Source organism: Trichosurus vulpecula, chromosome 5 (assembly GCF_011100635.1).
Source record: "Trichosurus vulpecula isolate mTriVul1 chromosome 5, mTriVul1.pri, whole genome shotgun sequence".
In the NCBI taxonomy this organism is placed as follows: Eukaryota; Metazoa; Chordata; class Mammalia; order Diprotodontia; family Phalangeridae; genus Trichosurus; species Trichosurus vulpecula.
In genome coordinates, this window is record NC_050577.1 from 28465623 (window position 1) to 28477906 (window position 12284).

The window sequence follows — 12284 nt, forward strand, 5'->3', positions numbered from 1 at the left end:
GATCAAAACATGCAGCCAGAAGAAGTCAACAAAGTCAAAGAGCCTACATCAATAGCCTCCAAGAAAAACATGAACTGGTCTCAGGCCATGGAAGAGCTCAAAAAAGGATTTGGAAAAGCAAGTAAGAGAAGTAGAGGAAAAATTGGGAAGAGAAATGAGAGTGATGCAAGAAAACCATGAAAAACAAGTCAACAACTTGCTAAAGGAGACCCAAAAATACTGAAGAAAATAACACCTTAAAGAATAGACTAACCCAAAGGTCAAAAGAGCTCCAAAAAGCCAATGAGGAGAAGAATGCCTTGAAAGGCAGAATTACCCAAATGGAAAAGGAGGTCCAAAAGACCACTGAAGAAAATATCAACTTAAAAATCAGATTGGAGCAAGTGGAAGCTAATGAGTTTATGAGAAATCAAGATATTATGAAACAGAACCAAAGGAATGAAAAAATGGAAGACAATGTGAAATATCTCGTTGGAAAAACCACTGACCTGGAGAATAGATTCAGGAGAGATAATTTAAAAATTATTGGATTACCTGAAAGCCATGATCAAAAAAAGAGCTTAGACACCATCTTCTAGGAAATTTTCAAGGAAAACTGCCCTGATATTCTAGAACCAGAGGGTAAAATAGAAATTGAAAGAATCCACCCATCAAAAAGATCCCAAAAAGAAAAGTCCTAGGAATATTGTCACCAAATTCCAGAGTTTCAAGGTCAAGGAGAAAATACTGCAACCAGCCAGAAAGAAACAATTTGAATACTGTGGAAACACAATCCAGATAACACAAGATCCTAGAAGCTTCTACGTTAAGGGATCGAAGGGCTTGGAATATATTCCGGAGGTCAAAGGAGCTAGGATTAAAACCAAGAATCACTTACCCAGCAAAACTGAGTTTAATGCTCCAAGGAAAAATATGGATTTTCAATAAAATAGAGGACATTCAAGCTTTCTCAAAGACCAGAGCTGAATAGAAAATTTGACTTTCAAATACAAAAATCAAGAGAAGCATGGAAAGGTAAACAAAGAGAATTCATAAAGGATTTATTAAAGTTGAACTGTTTTCTTTACGTTCCTACGTGGAAAGATGATATGTGTAATTCATGAGATCTTTCTCAGTATTAGGGGAGTTGAAGGAAATATACATGTATATAGACAGAGGGCACAGGGTGAGTTGAATATGAAGGGATGATATCTAAAAAAATAAAATAATACTAAGGGGTGAGAGAGGAATATGTTGAGAGAGGGAGAAAGGGAGAAATAGAATGGGGTAAATTATTTCACATAAAAGGGGCAAGAAAAGCAGTTCTGTTGGAAGGGAAGGGAGGCAGGTGAGGGGGAATGAGTGAATCTTGCTCTCATTGGATTTGACTTGAGGAGGGAATAACATACACACTCAATTGGGTATCTTACTCCACAGGAAAGTAAGGGGAAGGGTATAAAAAGTGGGGATGGCAGATAGGGGGAGGAGGTAATCAAAATCAAACACTTTTGAAAAGGGACAGGGTCAAGGGACAAAATTCAGTAAAGGGAGACAGGATAGGATGCAAGGAAGTATAGTTACCCTTTCACAACATGAGTATTGTGGAGGTGTTTTACATAATGATTTATGTGTGACCTATGTTGAATTGCTTGCTTTCCTAGGGAGGGTGGGTGGGAAGGAAAGAGGGGAGAGAATTTGGAACTCAAAGTTTTAAAATCAGATGCTCAAAAAAAGTTGTTTTACATGCAGCTGGGAAACAAGATATATAGGGAATGGGGCATAGAAATCTATCCTGCCCTACAAGAAAGGAAGGGGAAAGGAGTTGGGGGGTGTGGGGTGACAGAAGGGAGAGCTGACTGGGGAATGAGGAAATCACAATATATGCCATCTTGGAACGGGGAGGGAGGGTAGAAATGGCGAGAAAATTTGTAACTCAAAATCTTGTGGAAATCAGTGTTGAAAACTAAAACATTAAATAAAAATGATAAAATTTTAAAAAAGAGGTAAGAAGGAATGAAGGGAAAGGGAGGAAGTGAAGGAAAGGAAGGAAGGAAGAAAGGAAGGAAGGAAATAATGTTCGTGGAACTTTAGATTGTTCCTCAAAGGTTACAGAGGGATTCATACATTTTTGTCTGGCTCTGCAATAAGCAGCATGAATATTACAATCCCTCTTTTATAGATCATTCAACAAGCTTTGATTAAGTGTTTATTTTGTGTCAGTCTTGGTGTTAGGCATTGGGGATACAAAGACAAAATGAAAGTTCCTGCCCTCAAAGGGTTTACCTTTTATGGGGAAAGACAAGGTCAGCATGTATAGGCCAGTCCAACCACCATTCCAACTCAAGTATTCTGCCTCCAGATCCAGTGCCCTTTCCCTCATCATTATACTCTACATCCTTGTGCACTCAACACTTCTCTCTCCACAACACGAAATGACAGTGAGAATCTTGTGGGATATCACTTGTCAGTGTCTTGCTCAAATAATATCGTTCAAGAAACAAAAAAGCAAAGCATAGTATTTAACTTGATAAACAGATCCTTTGGGTGGTAAATGTGGCCTTAGAATTATTGCATTTTCATGGACATTGGCAGATACCATTTTGTTCCATCCCTAGGAGTTGCACATCTGTGTATTCCTGTGGTTTTCAGCAAAATGAAAATTACAAAAACATTTACTTAAATTTAGCTTTCAGGACTCATGATATAGGATATAGGTACTTTTTTAAGCTTCCCCTCTCATTTTAAAATGGAGAAACTGAGGCTGATACAGGCAGGATCCACAAAGTTAGTAAATATCAATTTTTCTCCTTAGAGAAAGTCTAGATTGAGTACAATTATTGCTATCCTCCTTATTTTTCACAAATGTTCTTTTGATTCCATTTGTGTAAACTGTAATGGGGTATCCATAAGAGGATTGACTCTAGGATTTATAATCATTTCCCCTCAGACAATGTTAGCTGCCTACATTAGCTCGCCCATCTTCCCAAAACAACAGGACAAAGATTTATAGATCATTTCCCATTTTGAAGGCACAACCTGACCATTAACATGTCATTTGTTCATTCAAAAGGCATTTATTACCTTTCTATTCCCAGCTTTTACCACAGTGTCTGGCATATAGTTAGTGCTTAATAACTGTTTGTTGATTTATTAAGTACCAACCATAGTGAAAAGAGCAATGGTTCTGGAGTTAGAGTACTTGGGTTCTATTCCTGCCTTTGCCACGATGCGTCACCTTTGGCAAGTCATTCCACCTTTGAGGCCTCCAGACCTCAGTTTCCTCATTTGTAAAGTAAGGGGGATAGACTAGATGATTTTGGGGGTTTCTTTCAGCTTCAGTTCTCTGATACTTTGTTCCCGAAATCATGCCAGGCTGCTGGAGATACAAAGACAGAAGCAATAGATGCTGTAATAATATCCATATGCGATTCTTTAAAATTTACTGAGTCCTCCTTTTCTTCACCATCCCATAAGTAAGGCTGTACAAATATTACTATCCCCATTTTACAGATGGTGAAACCAAAGCACAGAGAGGTAAAAAGAGTTTCCTATAGTCACAGGACCAGAATTGTATTCCAGGTATTTGAACTCCAATTTCACAGTTCTTTCCACCATACCAAAATCAAGACCTAGTCAGCTGTGTCAAGTCAAGTCAAGTACACACTAATAACGTCAGGCATTGTAATACATTCAGTGGATACAAAGAAAGGCAAAACACATTCCTTGCTCTTAAGGAGTCTAAGAGTCAACATGTGAACCACTATGTGCAAACCAAATATAGATAAATTAACAGAGATGGTAAGGAGAAGGAATGTAGTAGCATTGAGGATTGGGAAAGATTTGTTGTAGAAAGTGGGGCTTTAACTGTGACTTGAAAGGAGCCAGGGAAGCCGAGAGATGGAGATGAGAAAGGGAGAAATCCAACCATGGAGGACAGGCAGAAAAATGCCTGGAATCAGGCAATGGAATATCTCTCAAGAGAATAGCAAGGAAGCCAATATCACTGCATTACTGAGTACATGGAGGGGAATCAAGCTGTAAGAGTGTAACCGTAAGAAGGGTCCATGATATGGAGAGCTTAAGAGCCAAACGGGATTTTATATTTGATTCTGGAGGTAATAGGGACCCAGTAGAGTTGATTCTATGCAGGAGGAAGGCAAAGTGAGATGGTCAGACCTATGTTTTCAAAAGATCACTTTGATAACTGAGTGGAATATAATTGTTGTGTTCTTGTTCAGTCATTTCAGTCATGTCCCACCCTTTGTGACTCCACTTGAGCTGTCTATGGTAAAGTTACTGGAGTGCTTTGCCATTTCCTTCTGTAGCTCATTTGACACATGAGGAAACAGATGCAAACAGGGTTAAGTGACTTGCCCAGGGTCTCACAGCTAATAAGGACAGACTGAAATACAAAGAGACATCAGGCAGGGATTCCAATCAGAAGTCTGTTGCAATATTCCAAGCAAGAAGTGGTGAGGTGGTGAGACCAGCACCAGGATGGTGGCAATGTTAGAAAAGAAAAGGGGACCTACCTAAGAGACAGTGCAAAGGCAGAACTGCCAGGTCTTGGCAATAGATTGCATATGGGAATAGTGAGACAGAGAGAGAAACAGAGAGAGAGAGAAAGAGAGAGAGACAGAGAGGGATAGAAAAGAGTAAATGACAACACCTAGGTTGCAAGCCTGGGTATCTATGAGGATGGAAGTGGCCTCAACACTAATAGTCAAGTGAGGAAGAGGAGAGGGTTTGAAGGGAAAGATAAGAAATTCATTCATAAATATATTTCGTTTAAGATGTCTATGATACATCCAGCGTAAGATGTCCAATGGGCAGTTGGAGACATTTATTGGACATTTGAAAATGCTTATCACCAGGAGGTTTGACCCCCAGATATAGCTTTTGTTTGCTTATTTTGGCCACAATACCTCATGGAAACTAGAGACAGGGGACAGAGTCTAGTATGTCATGCCCAGCTTTGCCTCTCTACCCTTGTTCTGCTCTTCTCCATTTTGGCTCTTCTCCTACTCTTCCACCTAGAGTATCTTTGCCCTTTTCTCCACCAATCCAAATCTTCCAGACTAAGTTCTAATCCCCACCTCTTTTATTGAAGTCTTCTCAGACTGGGCTGGCCATGTGTATACTGGAGAGCACACTGGCCCATGATGCCTAAGACAAAAGCTTGAGTCCTAGTCTTGTCAATTACTGGACATGTGACCTCGGTCAACATAATCCAACAAGTGTTTATTAAGTACTTGCTATGTGCCAGGCACCATGGTAGGTCCTCAGGAGAGAAATACAAAAATTAAACAGTCCCTCCTCTCAAGGAGCTTACCTTCTGTCGAGGGGTGGGAGAGAATGCAATGTGCAGACAAGTATGCAAGTGAGTATTGAAGGAGAGAGATAGCACCAACAACTAACAGTCTGGCAAGCCCCTTTGGACCTCAGGTTTGTCATGTGTATTTAAAATGATAGCAGTATCAGATTAGATTATTTTTGAGGTCCCTTGTAGCTCTAAGATCTATGATCCTATTAATTTGGCAACAAGGATACCTGGATTCAAAAATCTACTTCTGTTACCTAGTAACCATGTAAGTCTCTAAACATTCTGAGCCCCAGGCCACTCTCTAAAACTACGATCTGAAGGCAAGTTGATGAATAGGACGTGTCCCAATGAATGCTGGGAACATAAGACGCGATAAGGTACGTCAAGATCTCTGTAGTCTGAAAGAAAGCACTATATAAATGTGAGTCATTGTAGGAGGTACTCAACTGATATGTGGGGGTTGACTAAATGGGTCATGTATTTCTTTTGGAACCACCAAGAAGGCATCCCCTGGGTAGGAATGAAGGACTTTTCCACCTCTGGATATTTCCCCTTAAATATTAAGGGTGGCTGCAAAAACTCCAAGGCTACCCAAAAGGGGCCAAACAAGGAGCAAAATTGGATCAGGAAATCCAGGGGTCTGCTCTGGGCTTAAGCCTCTTCTCACTCATCCATATAGAACCAGGAGGCTTCCAGCAGTCTAGATACTTCTAGCTCAGGGTTTCTTAACCTCTTGGGGGGTGTATAGATTTTGGGGATGTTTATAATTTTGAATGGGAAAATACATTTTTATTTCAGTATAATTGGTTTATTTTTATCCTAGGTATTTTTATTTCATTCATTTAAATATATTCTGGGAAGGGGCCCGTCGGCTTCATCTGACTGTGCCGGAGGGGTCGAGGACACCAAAAATAATTAAGAATACCTCTTATAACTGTTCTTGTCTGTTCTGGGACGATCCTGAAGGATTCTAATATGTTTCTGAAATCTCCATTTTGGTATCATCGTCATCATCATCATCATCATCATCATCATCATCGTCATTACCATCATCATCATCGTCGTCGTCATCATTGCCATCATTGTCATTGTCATTGTCATCATCATCATCGTTATCACCATCATCATCGCCATCATCATCATCATCGTCATCACCATCATCATCGTCATCATCATCATCATCGTCATCATCATCATCGTCGTCATCACCATCATCGTCGTCATCACCATCATCATCGTCATCATCATCATCATCGTCATCATCATCATCATCGTCATCGCCATCATCATCGTCATTGTCATCATCATCATCGTTATCACCATCATCACCATCATCATCGTCATCATCATCATCGTCGTCATTGCCATCATTGTCATTGTCACCATCATCATCATCGCCATCATCATCATCATCGTCGTCATCACCATCATCGTCGTCATCACCATCATCGTCGTCATCATCATCATCGTCGTCATCATCATCATCATCGTCATCGCCATCATCATCGTCATTGTCATCATCATCATCGTCATCACCATCATCACCATCATCATCGTCATCACCATCATCATCGTCATCATCACCATCATCGTCATCATCACCATCATCATCATCATCGCCATCATCATCGTCATTGTCGTCATCGTCATCATCATCCCTAGTACTTATATAGTTCTTTGATGTTTGCGAGGGTTTTATTTATGTTAACTAATCTGATCTTCACAACAGCCCTGTGAGGTAGGCGCCATTATTGTCTCCATCTTACAGATGAGGAAATAGGATAAGAAAGGTTAAACGACTTACCCAGGCTCATACAGCTATTAAATGTCTGCGGCAAGATTTGAACCCATGTCTTTCTGACTTCAGGTCCAATGTTCTATCACAAGAGTTTATTTAGAATTGTAGGAGCTCTGGAACAGATTTGGGATTGTAGATCTAGAGCCAGAAGGAATCTCAGAGGTCATATATTTAAGTGCTTTTATTTTACAGATGAGCAAATTGAGGCACAGAGAGGTAAAGTGACTTGTCCAAGATCACTCAGCTAACAAGTCAAGTCAATAAGCATTTATTGAATACCTACTATGTGCCAGGCACTAGATCAAATGCTAGGGATACAAAGAAAGGCAAAAAACTGTCCTTGGCCTCAAGGAGCTCACGGTCTAACTGAAAAGGCAACACTCAAGCAACTATATACAAACAAGATAAATACAAGAGAAATTGACAATAACTTTATTGGGTATTAACATTAAGAGGGATCAGGGAAGGCTTTCTTGCAGAGGGTGGTATTTTAGCTGGGACCTCAACAGAATCAGGAGAGCCAAGAGAAGGAGATGAAGAGGGAGAACATGCCAAGCATGGGAATATCCAGTGAAAATGTCCAGAAAGATAAGTCACAGGCAGGATTTGAACTCAGTTTCCCTGATTCCAAAACCTCCTTTGCGCCATACTCTTCTTCCTCTCATATTTACTGGCCCAATGTCATCATAGGTTTAATCTTTTAATCTTTTCATGACTCAGTCCCCTCATCTCTAAAGTTAGGATAAACATACAGGCACTATATAACTCATGGGGTTATTAGTAGGAAAGTATTTCATGAATTGTAAAGCACTATAAATTTGTTATGAGTCTTAGTATTCCCCTTTGCTTTTTAAGGTGTGGCCCACATCCTGACACTGTGGAGTGGCTTCTAGTGGAAGATGCCTTGGGCCCGCTCCAGTGCTGTATTTCCCACCCTTTCTCCAAAGCTGCTCCAGGGTTGGCAGCCAAGTACTCAGCTTCTGGGCAGCAAAAGGGAGAGAGCAGCTACCATCTCTGATGTAGGGAGAGCCCTTGACTTGGCAGGCATGTGAGGGTGGGGAGCACGTGCTATCCTGCAATCACTTTGCTTACAAGGGGTAGAAATGAAATCATTTAATTACCATGCCACAGCTCCCAGCTAATTAATGCACTCCAGCATCATCATATCAATTAGAAAGGCTAACAAAAATGGCAGCTTGGGCTGGAGCCTAGAGATACTGATGTCTCAGTGAGCTCCACCTCTATGGATGGGAACCTTTGGGCTCCGTTGGTCTCCAGATCCTTAGCCCCAAACATTTGTCATTTCCTGAGGACCTCTAACAAGCTCGTTTTCCCATTAATGAAGAGCTCGATGGGTTTTATTCAGATTTCAAAACAATATCACAGCCAAAGAGGCCCATTAACTAAGAAGTGACATCCATATGGAGGCATGTGAAGGGTCATAACTCACCTATGGTGTTCTCAGTGTTAGCTAAAAATCAACTTTACCATTTGCCTGTAATCATTTCCTTTTAAATCATAAACAAACCTAATGAAGCAAGAAGAGAAGTAGTATGGTATTGAGTAAAGACTTGTCAAAAGGGCTCTATAAAAGAAGTATATAGATACATATGATCTATACATGCTTGTATATACATCTGTCATATATATGTATATTATATAAATTTACATATACATATGGGCTTATCTACATATTTATACTTATACATACATACATGCTTATATATTCATATAGTACATAACCTTATATATATATGAATAAACATATATGTACAATCTGTTTATACATGCATATATTACACATGTCTGTATAGGTATGTATGTTTATACATAATAATATGCTTATATACATATATGCTTATACATGTATATATACTTATACACACACTACATATACTTACAACATGCATGCATATTATATATGCTTTTATATACATCTATGCTTATGTACCATGCTTGCTTATATATACATAGTTGCATACATACACACATAAATGGGTTTATACATATATACATATTATATATGTTTATATGTAGATAGATTACATATATTTTCTATATATACACATATATGCATATATTCTCCCTTAATGTCACAACTTTCTACATAGGTACTCCTTGACCTGATAGTGCCTTCTAACACAATCTATTTTGTATGCATTTTTTATGTATTTATATATGCACTTGTTGTCTCTACAAGTAGAATATAAGTATCTTGGGGAGAGAGACTTTTATTTTTGTCTTTGTATTTCTAGCACATAGCACAGTTCTTGGCACAGAGTAGAGATGCTTAATAAATGTTTTCTGACTTGGTGGTTGCCATGCTCCTCCAAACCATCTTCCTTCAGTGTCTCTACGTGACGGTGGTGATGATCTGGGAGACTTGAAGTCTTATGCCAGTGCAATGATTTCATTTTAAGGGAAAACTAAGTCATGGAGGAACATTGACCTCTACCAGTTGATGGAGACACCGAGGGTATGCCAGGTCATTGCAGCCTTGATGCTGTCTTTCCCAATACTTTATCATATTTCTCCTGTCATCTAATACATTTCCTTGTTGCCCAATCCAGAGAGTTCAGCTCTACTGCCAAGGCCTCATTTGACCTGGTGTTAAAAATAGGTCCAGTATTTTAGATGCTAAAGCAGATGGAATGGGGGTGTTCTTTCTTTCTGATCACCAAAGAAGGATGATGTATTTGAGGAAATATTAAAATCGGTGATTGTAACTTTATAAAAATATTGTGGTTAGATAATTTATTGTAGTTTTATATAGGTTTTTACTAAATGATACTGCCTTGCCATGACTACACTTTACGTCCCATCTTTCTCGTCTTCTCTCCTTTACTTTCCTCTCCCATCTCCATACTTCCTAGCTCCACCCATATCTTTGTGACCTCAGGTATATCACTCTATCCCTCTTGGCCAGATAAAATGAGGGGATTGCAAAAGACTCATGATAGAACATGCTATCGACATCCAGAGAAATAAGTGATGGAATTGGAATACAGATTGAAGTGTCCTATTATCAATTTCTTTGTTTTTTCGTGTTTTTTTTTCCTTTTGTTCTGTTTCTTTTTTCACACCATGACTACAGTGGAAATATGTTTTACATGATTGCAGATATATAACCTGTATCAGATTGCTTGCCATCTTGGATGGGAGGAAGGGAAAGAGGGAGGGAGAAAAATTTGAAACTCGAAATCCTATAAAAATGAATGTTGTAAATTGTCTTTATACGTAATTGGAAAAAAATAAAATACCATTAAAATCAGTAACAATAAAAATAAATAAACCAAATGAGGGGATGGGACTAGAACTCCTCAGAGATTCTTCCAGCTCCAGATCTATTATGCTATGATACTTCCCTTGTGACCTGAGCTAAGCCACTTCATCTCTCCAGGTCCCAGCTTCCTCTCTTACCAAAAGATGGGTTGGTATCAGAAGTTCTGGAAGTCCCTTTCTGGCTCTAAAACTATGAACCAAATGGAATCATCTGCTTAAGAGCTTCTGTGTCTTTATTGCTTTTGGTGAGTGAAGTAGGAGGAAAGGACAAGAGTTTTTCCTTCTCACTTGAGCCTGTAGGGTGTATAATCAATTCAATTCATATGATATATTTGGAGCAAGAAGAAAACTTAGCGACTGTCTAGTGCAACCCCCTCAATTCATAAAGGAAAAAACTAAGGCCTAAGGAATTATTTGGCCAAGGTCACAAAAAGATAAGTGATTTAGAGCTGCAATCAACTTTGGATTTGTTCCGACTCCTACATTTACCGATGAGAAGACAGGATCACAGAGATCTAAAATGGCTTACCCAAGGTCATGCTGCTTGTAAGTATCTGCAGTAAGGTTTGAATCCAGGTCTTCTTCCCAACTGCAAGTCCAAAGCATTCTCCTTTATACCCTTAAATACAGAAATATCTATTAAGCACCTATTATTATTTGCCAGGTACTGCAGTAATCACAGAAATAATTAACCTCGGCCATATAACCTGACATTGTCCAAATAGGAATAATGAGAGGGTGGAGGACCATCTTAGGACGCCTTTGAGAAAATAAGCCACATTTTGATGAGGCTGGTGAGGTTAGGAACATGAGGGAGATGTGAATATCCGGGCTGAGTAGGAAGAAGGAACTCAGATAATTGTCAAAGAGCAAAAGGAGAAGAGTTTAGTTATTCTCACGATTAAGATTCTTTTCTGTCCAAAGGCCGTTATTGCCTACAAATGTCCTGTAATGCTGATCATTTATTAATTCTGTCTGTCTTAATCACTCCTAGCAGAAAACCTTCATTTCCCAGAGCTGTAAGCTGGATTGAGTTCTTGGCAATGGGGCACTTGCTGGGTACAGAAGACACTAAAATTTCTAAATAAGAGCCTAAACCAGGAAGACAAAGTCCATCTAGGTAGAATGGATGCTGAAAAATGCCATCATCAAAAGCGAACCATGTTTAACCCCCATTTTCCTTATGGAGACATGCAGTGAAACCCCTATTTTGTATTTTCTGGAAACAAAAATTAAATATTACTCTCAATGGAAAAATATAAATTAGAAGAAATTAACGAAGTACCCAAGATAGTACAGTTCTAGAAAGTGCTGGACTTGGTGTCAGGGGAACTGGATTTGAGTCCCCCCACTTATACATCCTAGCTGTGTGACCCTCATCGAGTCTCCTGGTCTCTCTGAGCCCCAGCTACTTCATTTGTCAAATGGGGAAAATAATGCCTGTAGAACTATCTCAAAGGGTTTCTGGGAAGACCAAAAGGTCACCCAGGGAAGCCCCAATGCTATTCTTCCAGTACAGGTCTTCTTGCACTGCCCCTTCCCTGATCAAAAATCTCCAGTAAGTCTCTATCCCCTCTAGTGCTTGTGTTGGTAAACAAAATGGGCTCTTAGCACTCAGTTCAACCAAGTGCCCTTGAAGAGTTTGGCCTTTGTTTCCTTGATTAGATTTGGGAGTCCTTGGTGACCTCCTTGCCTCAGGGGAGGGCCTAGTTTACACATGAGTTTAAGTGACATGTTTGGGACATCAAAGGCTTTGTGAGGATTCTAGGTCACATGGGTGAGTCGCATGTGTGACTCACTCTTGACCCTGAAAAAGATATAAAACCAGGGGTTGGCTTTCTCTTTTCCAGAGCTCTGACCCACAGCCGTAGTGACATGCGTGACTCTGGGCCAGCCCTTGTT